Raw genomic sequence first — 24824 nt, 5'->3', positions numbered from 1 at the left:
TTGAACAGAAGCAGTATTTCAACATTACTGGTCTCAGAAACCTGTAAACTGACAATCTTGAACATTGAAGTCCTAACATAAGTTTTTGTGCATATAACGGCTAACACATTAAAAACTGTCTTACAGCATTGCAAAAACATTGTATTTGATAAGGCATAAGCATCTTTCAGTTTGGCAAGATTTGCACTGAATATTGAATGAAGCAGCTCTATCTCACAGAGAGACAAGCTTTTGAGCAGATTTGGGCTAGATTTCACTTCATTTGAACAGAAGCACTATTTTAACATTACTTGTCTCAGAAACCTGTAAACTGACAATCTTCAGCATTGAAGACCTAACATAAGGTTTTGTGCATATAACTTCTAACACATTAAAACTGTCTTACAGCATTGCAAAAACATTGTATTTCATAAGGCATAAGCATCTTTCAGTTTGGCAAGATTTGCACTGAATATTGAATGAAGCAGCTTTCTCTCATAGAGAGACAAGCTTTTGAGCAGATTTGGGCTAGATTTCACTTCATTTCAACAGAAGCACTATTTTAACATTAATGGTCTCAGAAACCTGTAAACTGACAATCTTGAGCATTGAAGTCCTAACATAAGTTTTTGTGCATATAACTTCTAACACATCAAAAACTGTCTTACAGCATTGCAAAAACATTGTATTACATAAGGCATAAGCATCTTTCAGTTTGGCAAGATTTGCACTGAATATTGAATGAAACAGCTCTATCTCACAGAGAGATAAGCTTTTGAGCAGATTTGGGCTAGATTTCACTTCATTTGAACAGAAGCAGTATTTCAACATTACTGGTCTCAGAAACCTGTAAACTGAAAATCTTGAGCATTGAAGTCCTAACATAAGTTTTTGTGCATATAACTTCTAACACATTAAAAACTGTCTTACAGCATTGCAAAAACATTGTATTACATAAGGCATAAGCATCTTTCAGTTTGGCAAGATTTGCACTGAATATTGAATGAAACAGCTCTATCTCACAGAGAGATAAGCTTTTGAGCAGATTTGGGCTAGATTTCACTTCATTTGAACAGAAGCAGTATTTCAACATTACTGGTCTCAGAAACCTGTAAACTGACAATCTTGAGCATTGAAGTCCTAACATAAGTTTTTGTGCATATAACGGCTAACACATTAAAAACTGTCTTACAGCATTGCAAAAACATTGTATTACATAAGGCATAAGCATCTTTCAGTTTGGCAAGATTTGCACTGAATATTGAATGAAGCAGCTCTATCTCATAGAGAGACAAGCTTTTGAGCAGATTTGGGCTAGATTTCACTTCATTTCAACAGAAGCACTATTTTAACATTACTGGTCTCAGAAACCTGTAAACTGAAAATCTTGAGCATTGAAGTCCTAACATAAGTTTTTGTGCATATAACTTCTAACACATTAAAAACTGTCTTACAGCATTGCAAAAACATTGTATTACATAAGGCATAAGCATCTTTCAGTTTGGCAAGATTTGCACTGAATATTGAATGAAACAGCTCTATCTCACAGAGAGATAAGCTTTTGAGCAGATTTGGGCTAGATTTCACTTCATTTGAACAGAAGCAGTATTTCAACATTACTGGTCTCAGAAACCTGTAAACTGACAATCTTGAGCATTGAAGTCCTAACATAAGTTTTTGTGCATATAACGGCTAACACATTAAAAACTGTCTTACAGCATTGCAAAAACATTGTATTACATAAGGCATAAGCATCTTTCAGTTTGGCAAGATTTGCACTGAATATTGAATGAAGCAGCTCTATCTCATAGAGAGACAAGCTTTTGAGCAGATTTGGGCTAGATTTCACTTCATTTCAACAGAAGCACTATTTTAACATTACTGGTCTCAGAAACCTGTAAACTGAAAATCTTGAGCATTGAAGTCCTAACATAAGTTTTTGTGCATATAACTTCTAACACATTAAAAACTGTCTTACAGCATTGCAAAAACATTGTATTACATAAGGCATAAGCATCTTTCAGTTTGGCAAGATTTGCACTGAATATTGAATGAAGCAGCTCTATCTCATAGAGAGACAAGCTTTTGAGCAGATTTGGGCTAGATTTCACTTCATTTCAACAGAAGCACTATTTTAACATTACTGGTCTCAGAAACCTGTAAACTGAAAATCTTGAGCATTGAAGACCTAACATAAGTTTTTGTGCATATAACTTCTAACACATTAAAAACTGTCTTACAGCATTGCAAAAACATTGTATTACATAAGGCATAAGCATCTTTCAGTTTGGCAAGATTTGCACTGAATATTGAATGAAGCAGCTCTATCTCACAGAGAGACAAGCTTTTGAGCAGATTTGGGCTAGATTTCACTTCATTTGAACAGAAGCACTATTTCAACATAACTGGTCTCAGAAACCTGTAAACTGACAATCTTGAACATTGAAGTCCTAACATAAGTTTTTGTGCATATAACGGCTAACACATTAAAAACTGTCTTACAGCATTGCAAAAACATTGTATTTGATAAGGCATAAGCATCTTTCAGTTTGGCAAGATTTGCACTGAATATTGAATGAAGCAGCTCTATCTCACAGAGAGACAAGCTTTTGAGCAGATTTGGGCTAGATTTCACTTCATTTGAACAGAAGCACTATTTTAACATTACTTGTCTCAGAAACCTGTAAACTGACAATCTTCAGCATTGAAGACCTAACATAAGGTTTTGTGCATATAACTTCTAACACATTAAAACTGTCTTACAGCATTGCAAAAACATTGTATTTCATAAGGCATAAGCATCTTTCAGTTTGGCATGATTTGCACTGAATATTGAATGAAGCAGCTTTCTCTCATAGAGAGACAAGCTTTTGAGCAGATTTGGGCTAGATTTCACTTCATTTCAACAGAAGCACTATTTTAACATTAATGGTCTCAGAAACCTGTAAACTGACAATCTTGAGCATTGAAGTCCTAACATAAGTTTTTGTGCATATAACTTCTAACACATTAAAAACTGTCTTACAGCATTGCAAAAACATTGTATTACATAAGGCATAAGCATCTTTCAGTTTGGCAAGATTTGCACTAAATATTGAATGAAACAGCTCTATCTCACAGAGAGATAAGCTTTTGAGCAGATTTGGGCTAGATTTCACTTCATTTGAACAGAAGCAGTATTTCAACATTACTGGTCTCAGAAACCTGTAAACTGAAAATCTTGAGCATTGAAGTCCTAACATAAGTTTTTGTGCATATAACTTCTAACACATTAAAAACTGTCTTACAGCATTGCAAAAACATTGTATTACATAAGGCATAAGCATCTTTCAGTTTGGCAAGATTTGCACTGAATATTGAATGAAACAGCTCTATCTCACAGAGAGATAAGCTTTTGAGCAGATTTGGGCTAGATTTCACTTCATTTGAACAGAAGCAGTATTTCAACATTACTGGTCTCAGAAACCTGTAAACTGACAATCTTGAGCATTGAAGTCCTAACATAAGTTTTTGTGCATATAACGGCTAACACATTAAAAACTGTCTTACAGCATTGCAAAAACATTGTATTACATAAGGCATAAGCATCTTTCAGTTTGGCAAGATTTGCACTGAATATTGAATGAAGCAGCTCTATCTCATAGAGAGACAAGCTTTTGAGCAGATTTGGGCTAGATTTCACTTCATTTCAACAGAAGCACTATTTTAACATTACTGGTCTCAGAAACCTGTAAACTGAAAATCTTGAGCATTGAAGTCCTAACATAAGTTTTTGTGCATATAACTTCTAACACATTAAAAACTGTCTTACAGCATTGCAAAAACATTGTATTACATAAGGCATAAGCATCTTTCAGTTTGGCAAGATTTGCACTGAATATTGAATGAAACAGCTCTATCTCACAGAGAGACAAGCTTTTGAGCAGATTTGGGCTAGATTTCACTTCATTTGAACAGAAGCAGTATTTCAACATTACTGGTCTCAGACACCTGTAAACTGACAATCTTGAACATTGAAGTCCTAACATAAGTTTTTGTGCATATAAAGGCTAACACATTAAAAACTGTCTTACAGCATTGCAAAAACATTGTATTACATAAGGCATAAGCATCTTTCAGTTTGGCAAGATTTGCACTGAATATTGAATGAAGCAGCTCTATCTCATAGAGAGACAAGCTTTTGAGCAGATTTGGGCTAGATTTCACTTCATTTCAACAGAAGCACTATTTTAACATTACTGGTCTCAGAAACCTGTAAACTGAAAATCTTGAGCATTGAAGTCCTAACATAAGTTTTTGTGCATATAACTTCTAACACATTAAAAACTGTCTTACAGCATTGCAAAAACATTGTATTACATAAGGCATAAGCATCTTTCAGTTTGGCAAGATTTGCACTGAATATTGAATGAAGCAGCTCTATCTCACAGAGAGACAAGCTTTTGAGCAGATTTGGGCTAGATTTCACTTCATTTGAACAGAAGCACTATTTCAACATAACTGGTCTCAGAAACCTGTAAACTGACAATCTTGAACATTGAAGTCCTAACATAAGTTTTTGTGCATATAACGGCTAACACATTAAAAACTGTCTTACAGCATTGCAAAAACATTGTATTACATAAGGCATAAGCATCTTTCAGTTTGGCAAGATTTGCACTGAATATTGAATGAAACAGCTCTATCTCACAGAGAGACAAGCTTTTGAGCAGATTTGGGCTAGATTTCACTTCATTTGAACAGAAGCAGTATTTCAACATTACTGGTCTCAGAAACCTGTAAACTGACAATCTTGAACATTGAAGTCCTAACATAAGTTTTTTTGCATATAACGGCTAACACATTAAAAACTGTCTTACAGCATTGCAAAAACATTGTATTTGATAAGGCATAAGCATCTTTCAGTTTGGCAAGATTTGCACTGAATATTGAATGAAGCAGCTCTATCTCACAGAGAGACAAGCTTTTGAGCAGATTTGGGCTAGATTTCACTTCATTTGAACAGAAGCACTATTTTAACATTACTTGTCTCAGAAACCTGTAAACTGACAATCTTCAGCATTGAAGACCTAACATAAGGTTTTGTGCATATAACTTCTAACACATTAAAACTGTCTTACAGCATTGCAAAAACATTGTATTTCATAAGGCATAAGCATCTTTCAGTTTGGCAAGATTTGCACTGAATATTGAATGAAGCAGCTTTCTCTCATAGAGAGACAAGCTTTTGAGCAGATTTGGGCTAGATTTCACTTCATTTCAACAGAAGCACTATTTTAACATTAATGGTCTCAGAAACCTGTAAACTGACAATCTTGAGCATTGAAGTCCTAACATAAGTTTTTGTGCATATAACTTCTAACACATCAAAAACTGTCTTACAGCATTGCAAAAACATTGTATTACATAAGGCATAAGCATCTTTCAGTTTGGCAAGATTTGCACTGAATATTGAATGAAACAGCTCTATCTCACAGAGAGATAAGCTTTTGAGCAGATTTGGGCTAGATTTCACTTCATTTGAACAGAAGCAGTATTTCAACATTACTGGTCTCAGAAACCTGTAAACTGAAAATCTTGAGCATTGAAGTCCTAACATAAGTTTTTGTGCATATAACTTCTAACACATTAAAAACTGTCTTACAGCATTGCAAAAACATTGTATTACATAAGGCATAAGCATCTTTCAGTTTGGCAAGATTTGCACTGAATATTGAATGAAACAGCTCTATCTCACAGAGAGATAAGCTTTTGAGCAGATTTGGGCTAGATTTCACTTCATTTGAACAGAAGCAGTATTTCAACATTACTGGTCTCAGAAACCTGTAAACTGACAATCTTGAGCATTGAAGTCCTAACATAAGTTTTTGTGCATATAACGGCTAACACATTAAAAACTGTCTTACAGCATTGCAAAAACATTGTATTACATAAGGCATAAGCATCTTTCAGTTTGGCAAGATTTGCACTGAATATTGAATGAAGCAGCTCTATCTCATAGAGAGACAAGCTTTTGAGCAGATTTGGGCTAGATTTCACTTCATTTCAACAGAAGCACTATTTTAACATTACTGGTCTCAGAAACCTGTAAACTGAAAATCTTGAGCATTGAAGTCCTAACATAAGTTTTTGTGCATATAACTTCTAACACATTAAAAACTGTCTTACAGCATTGCAAAAACATTGTATTACATAAGGCATAAGCATCTTTCAGTTTGGCAAGATTTGCACTGAATATTGAATGAAACAGCTCTATCTCACAGAGAGACAAGCTTTTGAGCAGATTTGGGCTAGATTTCACTTCATTTGAACAGAAGCAGTATTTCAACATTACTGGTCTCAGAAACCTGTAAACTGACAATCTTGAGCAATTGAAGTCCTAACATAAGGTTTTGTGCATATAACTTCGAACACATTAAAAACTGTCTCACAGCATTGCAGAAATAATTTTATTTCGTTAGACATAAGCATCTTTCAGTTTGGCAAGATTTGCACTGAACATTGAATGAAGCAGCTCTATCTCACAGAGACACAAGCTTTTGTGCAGATTTGGGCTAGATTTCACTTCATTTGAACAGAAGCACTATTTCAACATTACTGGTCTCAGAAACCTGTAAACTGACAATCTTGAGCATTGAAGTCCTAACATAAGTTTTTGTGCATATAACGGCTAACACATTAAAAACTGTCTTACAGCATTGCAAAAACATTGTATTACATAAGGCATAAGCATCTTTCAGTTTGGCAAGATTTGCACTGAATATTGAATGAAACAGCTCTATCTCACAGATAGATAAGCTTTTGAGCAGATTTGGGCTAGATTTCACTTCATTTGAACAGAAGCAGTATTTCAACATTACTGGTCTCAGAAACCTGTAAACTGACAATCTTGAGCATTGAAGTCCTAACATAAGTTTTTGTGCATATAACTTCTAACACATTAAAAACTGTCTTACAGCATTGCAAAAACATTGTATTACATAAGGCATAAGCATCTTTCAGTTTGGCAAGATTTGCACTGAATATTGAATGAAACAGCTCTATCTCACAGAGAGATAAGCTTTTGAGCAGATTTGGGCTAGATTTCACTTCATTTGAACAGAAGCAGTATTTCAACATTACTGGTCTCAGAAACCTGTAAACTGACAATCTTGAGCATTGAAGTCCTAACATAAGTTTTTGTGCATATAACGGCTAACACATTAAAAACTGTCTTACAGCATTGCAAAAACATTGTATTACATAAGGCATAAGCATCTTTCAGTTTGGCAAGATATGCACTGAATATTGAATGAAGCAGCTCTATCTCATAGAGAGACAAGCTTTTGAGCAGATTTGGGCTAGATTTCACTTCATTTCAACAGAAGCACTATTTTAACATTACTGGTCTCAGAAACCTGTAAACTGAAAATCTTGAGCATTGAAGTCCTAACATAAGTTTTTGTGCATATAACTTCTAACACATTAAAAACTGTCTTACAGCATTGCAAAAACATTGTATTACATAAGGCATAAGCATCTTTCAGTTTGGCAAGATTTGCACTGAATATTGAATGAAACAGCTCTATCTCACAGAGAGACAAGCTTTTGAGCAGATTTGGGCTAGATTTCACTTCATTTGAACAGAAGCAGTATTTCAACATTACTGGTCTCAGAAACCTGTAAACTGACAATCTTGAACATTGAAGTCCTAACATAAGTTTTTGTGCATATAAAGGCTAACACATTAAAAACTGTCTTACAGCATTGCAAAAACATTGTATTACATAAGGCATAAGCATCTTTCAGTTTGGCAAGATTTGCACTGAATATTGATTGAAGCAGCTCTATCTCATAGAGAGACAAGCTTTTGAGCAGATTTGGGCTAGATTTCACTTCATTTCAACAGAAGCACTATTTTAACATTACTGGTCTCAGAAACCTGTAAACTGAAAATCTTGAGCATTGAAGTCCTAACATAAGTTTTTGTGCATATAACTTCTAACACATTAAAAACTGTCTTACAGCATTGCAAAAACATTGTATTACATAAGGCATAAGCATCTTTCAGTTTGGCAAGATTTGCACTGAATATTGAATGAAGCAGCTCTATCTCACAGAGAGACAAGCTTTTGAGCAGATTTGGGCTAGATTTCACTTCATTTGAACAGAAGCACTATTTCAACATAACTGGTCTCAGAAACCTGTAAACTGACAATCTTGAACATTGAAGTCCTAACATAAGTTTTTGTGCATATAACGGCTAACACATTAAAAACTGTCTTACAGCATTGCAAAAACATTGTATTACATAAGGCATAAGCATCTTTCAGTTTGGCAAGATTTGCACTGAATATTGAATGAAACAGCTCTATCTCACAGAGAGACAAGCTTTTGAGCAGATTTGGGCTAGATTTCACTTCATTTGAACAGAAGCAGTATTTCAACATTACTGGTCTCAGAAACCTGTAAACTGACAATCTTGAACATTGAAGTCCTAACATAAGTTTTTGTGCATATAACGGCTAACACATTAAAAACTGTCTTACAGCATTGCAAAAACATTGTATTTGATAAGGCATAAGCATCTTTCAGTTTGGCAAGATTTGCACTGAATATTGAATGAAGCAGCTCTATCTCACAGAGAGACAAGCTTTTGAGCAGATTTGGGCTAGATTTCACTTCATTTGAACAGAAGCACTATTTTAACATTACTTGTCTCAGAAACCTGTAAACTGACAATCTTCAGCATTGAAGACCTAACATAAGGTTTTGTGCATATAACTTCTAACACATTAAAACTGTCTTACAGCATTGCAAAAACATTGTATTTCATAAGGCATAAGCATCTTTCAGTTTGGCAAGATTTGCACTGAATATTGAATGAAGCAGCTTTCTCTCATAGAGAGACAAGCTTTTGAGCAGATTTGGGCTAGATTTCACTTCATTTCAACAGAAGCACTATTTTAACATTAATGGTCTCAGAAACCTGTAAACTGACAATCTTGAGCATTGAAGTCCTAACATAAGTTTTTGTGCATATAACTTCTAACACATCAAAAACTGTCTTACAGCATTGCAAAAACATTGTATTACATAAGGCATAAGCATCTTTCAGTTTGGCAAGATTTGCACTGAATATTGAATGAAACAGCTCTATCTCACAGAGAGATAAGCTTTTGAGCAGATTTGGGCTAGATTTCACTTCATTTGAACAGAAGCAGTATTTCAACATTACTGGTCTCAGAAACCTGTAAACTGAAAATCTTGAGCATTGAAGTCCTAACATAAGTTTTTGTGCATATAACTTCTAACACATTAAAAACTGTCTTACAGCATTGCAAAAACATTGTATTACATAAGGCATAAGCATCTTTCAGTTTGGCAAGATTTGCACTGAATATTGAATGAAACAGCTCTATCTCACAGAGAGATAAGCTTTTGAGCAGATTTGGGCTAGATTTCACTTCATTTGAACAGAAGCAGTATTTCAACATTACTGGTCTCAGAAACCTGTAAACTGACAATCTTGAGCATTGAAGTCCTAACATAAGTTTTTGTGCATATAACGGCTAACACATTAAAAACTGTCTTACAGCATTGCAAAAACATTGTATTACATAAGGCATAAGCATCTTTCAGTTTGGCAAGATTTGCACTGAATATTGAATGAAGCAGCTCTATCTCATAGAGAGACAAGCTTTTGAGCAGATTTGGGCTAGATTTCACTTCATTTCAACAGAAGCACTATTTTAACATTACTGGTCTCAGAAACCTGTAAACTGAAAATCTTGAGCATTGAAGTCCTAACATAAGTTTTTGTGCATATAACTTCTAACACATTAAAAACTGTCTTACAGCATTGCAAAAACATTGTATTACATAAGGCATAAGCATCTTTCAGTTTGGCAAGATTTGCACTGAATATTGAATGAAACAGCTCTATCTCACAGAGAGACAAGCTTTTGAGCAGATTTGGGCTAGATTTCACTTCATTTGAACAGAAGCAGTATTTCAACATTACTGGTCTCAGAAACCTGTAAACTGACAATCTTGAGCAATTGAAGTCCTAACATAAGGTTTTGTGCATATAACTTCGAACACATTAAAAACTGTCTCACAGCATTGCAGAAATAATTTTATTTCGTTAGACATAAGCATCTTTCAGTTTGGCAAGATTTGCACTGAACATTGAATGAAGCAGCTCTATCTCACAGAGACACAAGCTTTTGTGCAGATTTGGGCTAGATTTCACTTCATTTGAACAGAAGCACTATTTCAACATTACTGGTCTCAGAAACCTGTAAACTGACAATCTTGAGCATTGAAGTCCTAACATAAGTTTTTGTGCATATAACGGCTAACACATTAAAAACTGTCTTACAGCATTGCAAAAACATTGTATTACATAAGGCATAAGCATCTTTCAGTTTGGCAAGATTTGCACTGAATATTGAATGAAGCAGCTCTATCTCATAGAGAGACAAGCTTTTGAGCAGATTTGGGCTAGATTTCACTTCATTTCAACAGAAGCACTATTTTAACATTACTGGTCTCAGAAACCTGTAAACTGAAAATCTTGAGCATTGAAGTCCTAACATAAGTTTTTGTGCATATAACTTCTAACACATTAAAAACTGTCTTACAGCATTGCAAAAACATTGTATTACATAAGGCATAAGCATCTTTCAGTTTGGCAAGATTTGCACTGAATATTGAATGAAACAGCTCTATCTCACAGAGAGACAAGCTTTTGAGCAGATTTGGGCTAGATTTCACTTCATTTGAACAGAAGCAGTATTTCAACATTACTGGTCTCAGAAACCTGTAAACTGACAATCTTGAGCAATTGAAGTCCTAACATAAGGTTTTGTGCATATAACTTCGAACACATTAAAAACTGTCTCACAGCATTGCAGAAATAATTTTATTTCGTTAGACATAAGCATCTTTCAGTTTGGCAAGATTTGCACTGAACATTGAATGAAGCAGCTCTATCTCACAGAGACACAAGCTTTTGTGCAGATTTGGGCTAGATTTCACTTCATTTGAACAGAAGCACTATTTCAACATTACTGGTCTCAGAAACCTGTAAACTGACAATCTTGAGCATTGAAGTCCTAACATAAGTTTTTGTGCATATAACGGCTAACACATTAAAAACTGTCTTACAGCATTGCAAAAACATTGTATTACATAAGGCATAAGCATCTTTCAGTTTGGCAAGATTTGCACTGAATATTGAATGAAACAGCTCTATCTCACAGATAGATAAGCTTTTGAGCAGATTTGGGCTAGATTTCACTTCATTTGAACAGAAGCAGTATTTCAACATTACTGGTCTCAGAAACCTGTAAACTGACAATCTTGAGCATTGAAGTCCTAACATAAGTTTTTGTGCATATAACTTCTAACACATTAAAAACTGTCTTACAGCATTGCAAAAACATTGTATTACATAAGGCATAAGCATCTTTCAGTTTGGCAAGATTTGCACTGAATATTGAATGAAACAGCTCTATCTCACAGAGAGATAAGCTTTTGAGCAGATTTGGGCTAGATTTCACTTCATTTGAACAGAAGCAGTATTTCAACATTACTGGTCTCAGAAACCTGTAAACTGACAATCTTGAGCATTGAAGTCCTAACATAAGTTTTTGTGCATATAACGGCTAACACATTAAAAACTGTCTTACAGCATTGCAAAAACATTGTATTACATAAGGCATAAGCATCTTTCAGTTTGGCAAGATATGCACTGAATATTGAATGAAGCAGCTCTATCTCATAGAGAGACAAGCTTTTGAGCAGATTTGGGCTAGATTTCACTTCATTTCAACAGAAGCACTATTTTAACATTACTGGTCTCAGAAACCTGTAAACTGAAAATCTTGAGCATTGAAGTCCTAACATAAGTTTTTGTGCATATAACTTCTAACACATTAAAAACTGTCTTACAGCATTGCAAAAACATTGTATTACATAAGGCATAAGCATCTTTCAGTTTGGCAAGATTTGCACTGAATATTGAATGAAACAGCTCTATCTCACAGAGAGACAAGCTTTTGAGCAGATTTGGGCTAGATTTCACTTCATTTGAACAGAAGCAGTATTTCAACATTACTGGTCTCAGAAACCTGTAAACTGACAATCTTGAGCATTGAAGTCCTAACATAAGTTTTTGTGCATATAAAGGCTAACACATTAAAAACTGTCTTACAGCATTGCAAAAACATTGTATTACATAAGGCATAAGCATCTTTCAGTTTGGCAAGATTTGCACTGAATATTGAATGAAGCAGCTCTATCTCATAGAGAGACAAGCTTTTGAGCAGATTTGGGCTTGATTTCACTTCATTTCAACAGAAGCACTATTTTAACATTACTGGTCTCAGAAACCTGTAAACTGAAAATCTTGAGCATTGAAGTCCTAACATAAGTTTTTGTGCATATAACTTCTAACACATTAAAAACTGTCTTACAGCATTGCAAAAACATTGTATTACATAAGGCATAAGCATCTTTCAGTTTGGCAAGATTTGCACTGAATATTGAATGAAGCAGCTCTATCTCACAGAGAGACAAGCTTTTGAGCAGATTTGGGCTAGATTTCACTTCATTTGAACAGAAGCACTATTTCAACATAACTGGTCTCAGAAACCTGTAAACTGACAATCTTGAACATTGAAGTCCTAACATAAGTTTTTGTGCATATAACGGCTAACACATTAAAAACTGTCTTACAGCATTGCAAAAACATTGTATTACATAAGGCATAAGCATCTTTCAGTTTGGCAAGATTTGCACTGAATATTGAATGAAACAGCTCTATCTCACAGAGAGACAAGCTTTTGAGCAGATTTGGGCTAGATTTCACTTCATTTGAACAGAAGCAGTATTTCAACATTACTGGTCTCAGAAACCTGTAAACTGACAATCTTGAACATTGAAGTCCTAACATAAGTTTTTGTGCATATAACGGCTAACACATTAAAAACGGTCTTACAGCATTGCAAAAACATTGTATTTGATAAGGCATAAGCATCTTTCAGTTTGGCAAGATTTGCACTGAATATTGAATGAAGCAGCTCTATCTCACAGAGAGACAAGCTTTTGAGCAGATTTGGGCTAGATTTCACTTCATTTGAACAGAAGCACTATTTTAACATTACTTGTCTCAGAAACCTGTAAACTGACAATCTTCAGCATTGAAGACCTAACATAAGGTTTTGTGCATATAACTTCTAACACATTAAAACTGTCTTACAGCATTGCAAAAACATTGTATTTCATAAGGCATAAGCATCTTTCAGTTTGGCAAGATTTGCACTGAATATTGAATGAAGCAGCTTTCTCTCATAGAGAGACAAGCTTTTGAGCAGATTTGGGCTAGATTTCACTTCATTTCAACAGAAGCACTATTTTAACATTAATGGTCTCAGAAACCTGTAAACTGACAATCTTGAGCATTGAAGTCCTAACATAAGTTTTTGTGCATATAACTTCTAACACATTAAAAACTGTCTTACAGCATTGCAAAAACATTGTATTACATAAGGCATAAGCATCTTTCAGTTTGGCAAGATTTGCACTGAATATTGAATGAAACAGCTCTATCTCACAGAGAGATAAGCTTTTGAGCAGATTTGGGCTAGATTTCACTTCATTTGAACAGAAGCAGTATTTCAACATTACTGGTCTCAGAAACCTGTAAACTGAAAATCTTGAGCATTGAAGTCCTAACATAAGTTTTTGTGCATATAACTTCTAACACATTAAAAACTGTCTTACAGCATTGCAAAAACATTGTATTACATAAGGCATAAGCATCTTTCAGTTTGGCAAGATTTGCACTGAATATTGAATGAAACAGCTCTATCTCACAGAGAGATAAGCTTTTGAGCAGATTTGGGCTAGATTTCACTTCATTTGAACAGAAGCAGTATTTCAACATTACTGGTCTCAGAAACCTGTAAACTGACAATCTTGAGCATTGAAGTCCTAACATAAGTTTTTGTGCATATAACGGCTAACACATTAAAAACTGTCTTACAGCATTGCAAAAACATTGTATTACATAAGGCATAAGCATCTTTCAGTTTGGCAAGATTTGCACTGAATATTGAATGAAGCAGCTCTATCTCATAGAGAGACAAGCTTTTGAGCAGATTTGGGCTAGATTTCACTTCATTTCAACAGAAGCACTATTTTAACATTACTGGTCTCAGAAACCTGTAAACTGAAAATCTTGAGCATTGAAGTCCTAACATAAGTTTTTGTGCATATAACTTCTAACACATTAAAAACGGTCTTACAGCATTGCAAAAACATTGTATTACATAAGGCATAAGCATCTTTCAGTTTGGCAAGATTTGCACTGAATATTGAATGAAACAGCTCTATCTCACAGAGAGACAAGCTTTTGAGCAGATTTGGGCTAGATTTCACTTCATTTGAACAGAAGCAGTATTTCAACATTACTGGTCTCAGAAACCTGTAAACTGACAATCTTGAGCAATTGAAGTCCTAACATAAGGTTTTGTGCATATAACTTCGAACACATTAAAAACTGTCTCACAGCATTGCAGAAATAATTTTATTTCGTTAGACATAAGCATCTTTCAGTTTGGCAAGATTTGCACTGAACATTGAATGAAGCAGCTCTATCTCACAGAGACACAAGCTTTTGTGCAGATTTGGGCTAGATTTCACTTCATTTGAACAGAAGCAGTATTTCAACATTACTGGTCTCAGAAACCTGTAAACTGATAATCTTGAGCAATTGAAGTCCTAACATAAGGTTTTGTGCATATAACTTCTAGCACATTAAAAACTGTCTTACAGCATTGCAAAAACATTGTATTTCATAAGGCATAAGCATCTTTCAGTTTGGCAAGATTTGCACTGAATATTGAATGAAGCAGCTTTCTCTCATAGAGAGACAAGCTTTTGAGCAGATTTGGGCTAGATTTCACTTCATTTCAACAGAAGCACTATTTTAACATTACTGGTCTCAGAAACCTGTAAACTGAAAATCTTGAGCATTGAAGTCCTAACATAAGTTTTTGTGCATATAACTTCTAACACATTAAAAACTGTCTTACAGCATTGCAAAAACATTGTATTACATAAGGCATAAGCATCTTTCAGTTTGGCAAGATTTGCACTGAATATTGAATGAAACAGCTCTATCTCACAGAGAGATAAGCTTTTGAGCAGATTTGGGCTAGATTTCACTTCATTTGAACAGAAGCAGTATTTCAACATTACTGGTCTCAGAAACCTGTAAACTGACAATCTTGAGCATTGAAGTCCTAACATAAGTTTTTGTGCATATAACGGCTAACACATTAAAAACTGTCTTACAGCATTGCAAAAACATTGTATTACATAAGGCATAAGCATCTTTCAGTTTGGCAAGATTTGCACTGAATATTGAATGAAACAGCTCTATCTCACAGAGAGATAAGCTTTTGAGCAGATTTGGGCTAGATTTCACTTCATTTGAACAGAAGCAGTATTTCAACATTACTGGTCTCAGGAACCTGTAAACTGACAATCTTGAGCATTGAAGTCCTAACATAAGTTTTTGTGCATATAACGGCTAACACATTAAAAACTGTCTTACAGCATTGCAAAAACATTGTATTACATAAGGCATAAGCATCTTTCAGTTTGGCAAGATTTGCACTGAATATTGAATGAAGCAGCTCTATCTCATAGAGAGACAAGCTTTTGAGCAGATTTGGGCTAGATTTCACTTAATTTCAACAGAAGCACTATTTTAACATTACTGGTCTCAGAAACCTGTAAACTGAAAATCTTGAGCATTGAAGTCCTAACATAAGTTTTTGTGCATATAACGGCTAACACATTAAAAACTGTCTTACGGCATTGCAAAAACATTGTATTTGATAAGGCATAAGCATCTTTCAGTTTGGCAAGATTTGCACTGAATATTGAATGAAGCAGCTCTATCTCACAGAGAGACAAGCTTTTGAGCAGATTTGGGCTAGATTTAACTTCATTTGAACAGAAGCACTATTTTAACATTACTTGTCTCAGAAACCTGTAAACTGACAATCTTCAGCATTGAAGACCTAACATAAGGTTTTGTGCATATAACTTCTAACACATTAAAACTGTCTTACAGCATTGCAAAAACATTGTATTTCATAAGGCATAAGCATCTTTCAGTTTGGCAAGATTTGCACTGAATATTGAATGAAGCAGCTTTCTCTCATAGAGAGACAAGCTTTTGAGCAGATTTGGGCTAGATTTCACTTCATTTCAACAGAAGCACTATTTTAACATTAATGGTCTCAGAAACCTGTAAACTGACAATCTTGAGCATTGAAGTCCTAACATAAGTTTTTGTGCATATAACTTCTAACACATTAAAAACTGTCTTACAGCATTGCAAAAACATTGTATTACATAAGGCATAAGCATCTTTCAGTTTGGCAAGATTTGCACTGAATATTGAATGAAACAGCTCTATCTCACAGAGAGATAAGCTTTTGAGCAGATTTGGGCTAGATTTCACTTCATTTGAACAGAAGCAGTATTTCAACATTACTGGTCTCAGAAACCTGTAAACTGACAATCTTGAGCATTGAAGTCCTAACATAAATTTTTGTGCATATAACTTCGAACACATTAAAAACTGTCTCACAGCATTGCAGAAATAATTTTATTTCGTTAGACATAAGCATCTTTCAGTTTGGCAAGATTTGCACTGAACATTGAATGAAGCAGCTCTATCTCACAGAGAGACAAGCTTTTGAGCAGATTTGGGCTAGATTTCACTTCATTTGAACAGAAGCAGTATTTCAACATTACTGGTCTCAGAAACCTGTAAACTGACAATCTTGAGCATTGAAGTCCTAACATAAGTTTTTGTGCATATAACTTCTAACACATTAAAAACTGTCTTACAGCATTGCAAAAACATTGTATTACATAAGGCATAAGCATCTTTCAGTTTGGCAAGATTTGCACTGAATATTGAATGAAACAGCTCTATCTCACAGAGAGATAAGCTTTTGAGCAGATTTGGGCTAGATTTCACTTCATTTGAACAGAAGCAGTATTTCAACATTACTGGTCTCAGAAACCTGTAAACTGACAATCTTGAGCATTGAAGTCCTAACATAAGTTTTTGTGCATATAACGGCTAACACATTAAAAACTGTCTTACAGCATTGCAAAAACATTGTATTACATAAGGCATAAGCATCTTTCAGTTTGGCAAGATATGCACTGAATATTGAATGAAGCAGCTCTATCTCATAGAGAGACAAGCTTTTGAGCAGATTTGGGCTAGATTTCACTTCATTTCAACAGAAGCACTATTTTAACATTACTGGTCTCAGAAACCTGTAAACTGAAAATCTTGAGCATTGAAGTCCTAACATAAGTTTTTGTGCATATAACTTCTAACACATTAAAAACTGTCTTACAGCATTGCAAAAACATTGTATTACATAAGGCATAAGCATCTTTCAGTTTGGCAAGATTTGCACTGAATATTGAATGAAACAGCTCTATCTCACAGAGAGACAAGCTTTTGAGCAGATTTGGGCTAGATTTCACTTCATTTGAACAGAAGCAGTATTTCAACATTACTGGTCTCAGAAACCTGTAAACTGACAATCTTGAACATTGAAGTCCTAACATAAGTTTTTGTGCATATAAAGGCTAACACATTAAAAACTGTCTTACAGCATTGCAAAAACATTGTATTACATAAGGCATAAGCATCTTTCAGTTTGGCAAGATTTGCACTGAATATTGAATGAAGCAGCTCTATCTCATAGAGAGACAAGCTTTTGAGCAGATTTGGGCTAGATTTCACTTCATTTCAACAGAAGCACTATTTTAACATTACTGGTCTCAGAAACCTGTAAACTGAAAATCTTGAGCATTGAAGTCCTAACATAAGTTTTTGTGCATATAACTTCTAACACATTAAAAACTGTCTTACAGCATTGCAAAAACATTGTATTACATAAGGCATAAGCATCTTTCAGTTTGGCAAGATTTGCACTGAATATTGAATGAAGCAGCTCTATCTCACAGAGAGACAAGCTTTTGAGCAGATTTGGGCTAGATTTCACTTCATTTGAACAGAAGCACTATTTCAACATAACTGGTCTCAGAAACCTGTAAACTGACAATCTTGAACATTGAAGTCCTAACATAAGTTTTTGTGCATATAACGGCTAACACATTAAAAACTGTCTTACAGCATTGCAAAAACATTGTATTACATAAGGCATAAGCATCTTTCAGTTTGGCAAGATTTGCACTGAATATTGAATGAAACAGCTCTATCTCACAGAGAGACAAGCTTTTGAGCAGATTTGGGCTAGATTTCACTTCATTTGAACAGAAGCAGTATTTCAACATTACTGGTCTCAGAAACCTGTAAACTGACAATCTTGAACATTGAAGTCCTAACATAAGTTTTTGTGCATATAACGGCTAACACATTAAAAACGGTCTTACAGCATTGCAAAAACATTGTATTTGATAAGGCATAAGCATCTTTCAGTTTGGCAAGATTTGCACTGAATATTGAATGAAGCAGCTCTATCTCACAGAGAGACAAGCTTTTGAGCAGATTTGGGCTAGATTTCACTTCATTTGAACAGAAGCACTATTTTAACATTACTTGTCTCAGAAACCTGTAAACTGACAATCTTCAGCATTGAAGACCTAACATAAGGTTTTGTGCATATAACTTCTAACACATTAAAACTGTCTTACAGCATTGCAAAAACATTGTATTTCATAAGGCATAAGCATCTTTCAGTTTGGCAAGATTTGCACTGAATATTGAATGAAGCAGCTTTCTCTCATAGAGAGACAAGCTTTTGAGCAGATTTGGGCTAGATTTCACTTCATTTCAACAGAAGCACTATTTTAACATTAATGGTCTCAGAAACCTGTAAACTGACAATCTTGAGCATTGAAGTCCTAACATAAGTTTTTGTGCATATAACTTCTAACACATTAAAAACTGTCTTACAGCATTGCAAAAACATTGTATTACATAAGGCATAAGCATCTTTCAGTTTGGCAAGATTTGCACTGAATATTGAATGAAACAGCTCTATCTCACAGAGAGATAAGCTTTTGAGCAGATTTGGGCTAGATTTCACTTCATTTGAACAGAAGCAGTATTTCAACATTACTGGTCTCAGAAACCTGTAAACTGACAATCTTGAGCATTGAAGTCCTAACATAAATTTTTGTGCATATAACTTCGAACACATTAAAAACTGTCTCACAGCATTGCAGAAATAATTTTATTTCGTTAGACATAAGCATCTTTCAGTTTGGCAAGATTTGCACTGAACATTGAATGAAGCAGCTCTATCTCACAGAGAGACAAGCTTTTGAGCAGATTTGGGCTAGATTTCACTTCATTTGAACAGAAGCAGTATTTCAACATTACTGGTCTCAGAAACCTGTAAACTGACAATCTTGAGCATTGAAGTCCTAACATAAGTTTTTGTGCATATAACTTCTAACACATTAAAAACTGTCTTACAGCATTGCAAAAACATTGTATTACATAAGGCATAAGCATCTTTCAGTTTGGCAAGATTTGCACTGAATATTGAATGAAACAGCTCTATCTCACAGAGAGATAAGCTTTTGAGCAGATTTGGGCTAGATTTCACTTCATTTGAACAGAAGCAGTATTTCAACATTACTGGTCTCAGAAACCTGTAAACTGACAATCTTGAGCATTGAAGTCCTAACATAAGTTTTTGTGCATATAACGGCTAACACATTAAAAACTGTCTTACAGCATTGCAAAAACATTGTATTACATAAGGCATAAGCATCTTTCAGTTTGGCAAGATTTGCACTGAATATTGAATGAAGCAGCTCTATCTCACAGAGAGACAAGCTTTTGAGCAGATTTGGGCTAGATTTCACTTCATTTGAACAGAAGCACTATTTCAACATAACTGGTCTCAGAAACCTGTAAACTGACAATCTTGAACATTGAAGTCCTAACATAAGTTTTTGTGCATATAACGGCTAACACATTAAAAACTGTCTTACAGCATTGCAAAAACATTGTATTACATAAGGCATAAGCATCTTTCAGTTTGGCAAGATTTGCACTGAATATTGAATGAAACAGCTCTATCTCACAGAGAGACAAGCTTTTGAGCAGATTTGGGCTAGATTTCACTTCATTTGAACAGAAGCAGTATTTCAACATTACTGGTCTCAGAAACCTGTAAACTGACAATCTTGAACATTGAAGTCCTAACATAAGTTTTTGTGCATATAACGGCTAACACATTAAAAACGGTCTTACAGCATTGCAAAAACATTGTATTTGATAAGGCATAAGCATCTTTCAGTTTGGCAAGATTTGCACTGAATATTGAATGAAGCAGCTCTATCTCACAGAGAGACAAGCTTTTGAGCAGATTTGGGCTAGATTTCACTTCATTTGAACAGAAGCACTATTTTAACATTACTTGTCTCAGAAACCTGTAAACTGACAATCTTCAGCATTGAAGACCTAACATAAGGTTTTGTGCATATAACTTCTAACACATTAAAACTGTCTTACAGCATTGCAAAAACATTGTATTTCATAAGGCATAAGCATCTTTCAGTTTGGCAAGATTTGCACTGAATATTGAATGAAGCAGCTTTCTCTCATAGAGAGACAAGCTTTTGAGCAGATTTGGGCTAGATTTCACTTCATTTCAACAGAAGCACTATTTTAACATTAATGGTCTCAGAAACCTGTAAACTGACAATCTTGAGCATTGAAGTCCTAACATAAGTTTTTGTGCATATAACTTCTAACACATTAAAAACTGTCTTACAGCATTGCAAAAACATTGTATTACATAAGGCATAAGCATCTTTCAGTTTGGCAAGATTTGCACTGAATATTGAATGAAACAGCTCTATCTCACAGAGAGATAAGCTTTTGAGCAGATTTGGGCTAGATTTCACTTCATTTGAACAGAAGCAGTATTTCAACATTACTGGTCTCAGAAACCTGTAAACTGAAAATCTTGAGCATTGAAGTCCTAACATAAGTTTTTGTGCATATAACGGCTAACACATTAAAAACTGTCTTACAGCATTGCAAAAACATTGTATTACATAAGGCATAAGCATCTTTCAGTTTGGCAAGATTTGCACTGAATATTGAATGAAGCAGCTCTATCTCATAGAGAGACAAGCTTTTGAGCAGATTTGGGCTAGATTTCACTTCATTTCAACAGAAGCACTATTTTAACATTACTGGTCTCAGAAACCGGTAAACTGAAAATCTTGAGCATTGAAGTCCTAACATAAGTTTTTGTGCATATAACTTCTAACACATTAAAAACTGTCTTACAGCATTGCAAAAACATTGTATTACATAAGGCATAAGCATCTTTCAGTTTGGCAAGATTTGCACTGAATATTGAATGAAACAGCTCTATCTCACAGAGAGACAAGCTTTTGAGCAGATTTGGGCTAGATTTCACTTCATTTGAACAGAAGCAGTATTTCAACATTACTGGTCTCAGAAACCTGTAAACTGACAATCTTGAGCAATTGAAGTCCTAACATAAGGTTTTGTGCATATAACTTCGAACACATTAAAAACTGTCTCACAGCATTGCAGAAATAATTTTATTTCGTTAGACATAAGCATCTTTCAGTTTGGCAAGATTTGCACTGAACATTGAATGAAGCAGCTCTATCTCACAGAGACACAAGCTTTTGTGCAGATTTGGGCTAGATTTCACTTCATTTGAACAGAAGCACTATTTCAACATTATTGGTCTCAGAAACCTGTAAACTGACAATCTTGAGCAATGAAGTCCTAACATAAGTTTTTGTGCATATAACTTCTAACACATTAAAAACTGTCTTACAGCATTGCAAAAACATTGTATTACATAAGGCATAAGCATCTTTCAGTTTGGCAAGATTTGCACTGAATATTGAATGAAACAGCTCTATCTCACAGAGAGATAAGCTTTTGAGCAGATTTGGGCTAGATTTCACTTCATTTGAACAGAAGCAGTATTTCAACATTACTGGTCTCAGAAACCTGTAAACTGACAATCTTGAGCATTGAAGTCCTAACATAAGTTTTTGTGCATATAACGGCTAACACATTAAAAACTGTCTTACAGCATTGCAAAAACATTGTATTACATAAGGCATAAGCATCTTTCAGTTTGGCAAGATTTGCACTGAATATTGAATGAAACAGCTCTATCTCACAGATAGATAAGCTTTTGAGCAGATTTGGGCTAGATTTCACTTCATTTGAACAGAAGCAGTATTTCAACATTACTGGTCTCAGAAACCTGTAAACTGACAATCTTGAGCATTGAAGTCCTAACATAAGTTTTTGTGCATATAACTTCTAACACATTAAAAACTGTCTTACAGCATTGCAAAAACATTGTATTACATAAGGCATAAGCATCTTTCAGTTTGGCAAGATTTGCACTGAATATTGAATGAAACAGCTCTATCTCACAGAGAGATAAGCTTTTGAGCAGATTTGGGCTAGATTTCACTTCATTTGAACAGAAGCAGTATTTCAACATTACTGGTCTCAGAAACCTGTAAACTGACAATCTTGAGCATTGAAGTCCTAACATAAGTTTTTGTGCATATAACGGCTAACACATTAAAAACTGTCTTACAGCATTGCAAAAACATTGTATTACATAAGGCATAAGCATCTTTCAGTTTGGCAAGATATGCACTGAATATTGAATGAAGCAGCTCTATCTCATAGAGAGACAAGCTTTTGAGCAGATTTGGGCTAGATTTCACTTCATTTCAACAGAAGCACTATTTTAACATTACTGGTCTCAGAAACCTGTAAACTGAAAATCTTGAGCATTGAAGTCCTAACATAAGTTTTTGTGCATATAACTTCTAACACATTAAAAACTGTCTTACAGCATTGCAAAAACATTGTATTACATAAGGCATAAGCATCTTTCAGTTTGGCAAGATTTGCACTGAATATTGAATGAAACAGCTCTATCTCACAGAGAGACAAGCTTTTGAGCAGATTTGGGCTAGATTTCACTTCATTTGAACAGAAGCAGTATTTCAACATTACTGGTCTCAGAAACCTGTAAACTGACAATCTTGAACATTGAAGTCCTAACATAAGTTTTGTGCATATAAAGGCTAACACATTAAAAACTGTCTTACAGCATTGCAAAAACATTGTATTACATAAGGCATAAGCATCTTTCAGTTTGGCAAGATTTGCACTGAATATTGAATGAAGCAGCTCTATCTCATAGAGAGACAAGCTTTTGAGCAGATTTGGGCTAGATTTCACTTCATTTCAACAGAAGCACTATTTTAACATTACTGGTCTCAGAAACCTGTAAACTGAAATCTTGAGCATTGAAGTCCTAACATAAGTTTTTGTGCATATAACTTCTAACACATTAAAAACTGTCTTACAGCATTGCAAAAACATTGTATTACATAAGGCATAAGCATCTTTCAGTTTGGCAAGATTTGCACTGAATATTGAATGAAGCAGCTCTATCTCACAGAGAGACAAGCTTTTGAGCAGATTTGGGCTAGATTTCACTTCATTTGAACAGAAGCACTATTTCAACATAACTGGTCTCAGAAACCTGTAAACTGACAATCTTGAACATTGAAGTCCTAACATAAGTTTTTGTGCATATAACGGCTAACACATTAAAAACTGTCTTACAGCATTGCAAAAACATTGTATTACATAAGGCATAAGCATCTTTCAGTTTGGCAAGATTTGCACTGAATATTGAATGAAACAGCTCTATCTCACAGAGAGACAAGCTTTTGAGCAGATTTGGGCTAGATTTCACTTCATTTGAACAGAAGCAGTATTTCAACATTACTGGTCTCAGAAACCTGTAAACTGACAATCTTGAACATTGAAGTCCTAACATAAGTTTTTGTGCATATAACGGCTAACACATTAAAAACGGTCTTACAGCATTGCAAAAACATTGTATTTGATAAGGCATAAGCATCTTTCAGTTTGGCAAGATTTGCACTGAATATTGAATGAAGCAGCTCTATCTCACAGAGAGACAAGCTTTTGAGCAGATTTGGGCTAGATTTCACTTCATTTGAACAGAAGCACTATTTTAACATTACTTGTCTCAGAAACCTGTAAACTGACAATCTTCAGCATTGAAGACCTAACATAAGGTTTTGTGCATATAACTTCTAACACATTAAAACTGTCTTACAGCATTGCAAAAACATTGTATTTCATAAGGCATAAGCATCTTTCAGTTTGGCAAGATTTGCACTGAATATTGAATGAAGCAGCTTTCTCTCATAGAGAGACAAGCTTTTGAGCAGATTTGGGCTAGATTTCACTTCATTTCAACAGAAGCACTATTTTAACATTAATGGTCTCAGAAACCTGTAAACTGACAATCTTGAGCATTGAAGTCCTAACATAAGTTTTTGTGCATATAACTTCTAACACATTAAAAACTGTCTTACAGCATTGCAAAAACATTGTATTACATAAGGCATAAGCATCTTTCAGTTTGGCAAGATTTGCACTGAATATTGAATGAAACAGCTCTATCTCACAGAGAGATAAGCTTTTGAGCAGATTTGGGCTAGATTTCACTTCATTTGAACAGAAGCAGTATTTCAACATTACTGGTCTCAGAAACCTGTAAACTGAAAATCTTGAGCATTGAAGTCCTAACATAAGTTTTTGTGCATATAACTTCTAACACATTAAAAACTGTCTTACAGCATTGCAAAAACATTGTATTACATAAGGCATAAGCATCTTTCAGTTTGGCAAGATTTGCACTGAATAT

Source organism: Carassius carassius, chromosome 18, assembly GCF_963082965.1.
Source record: "Carassius carassius chromosome 18, fCarCar2.1, whole genome shotgun sequence".
Taxonomy (NCBI): domain Eukaryota; kingdom Metazoa; phylum Chordata; class Actinopteri; order Cypriniformes; family Cyprinidae; genus Carassius; species Carassius carassius.
This window is presented reverse-complemented; position numbering follows the sequence as displayed.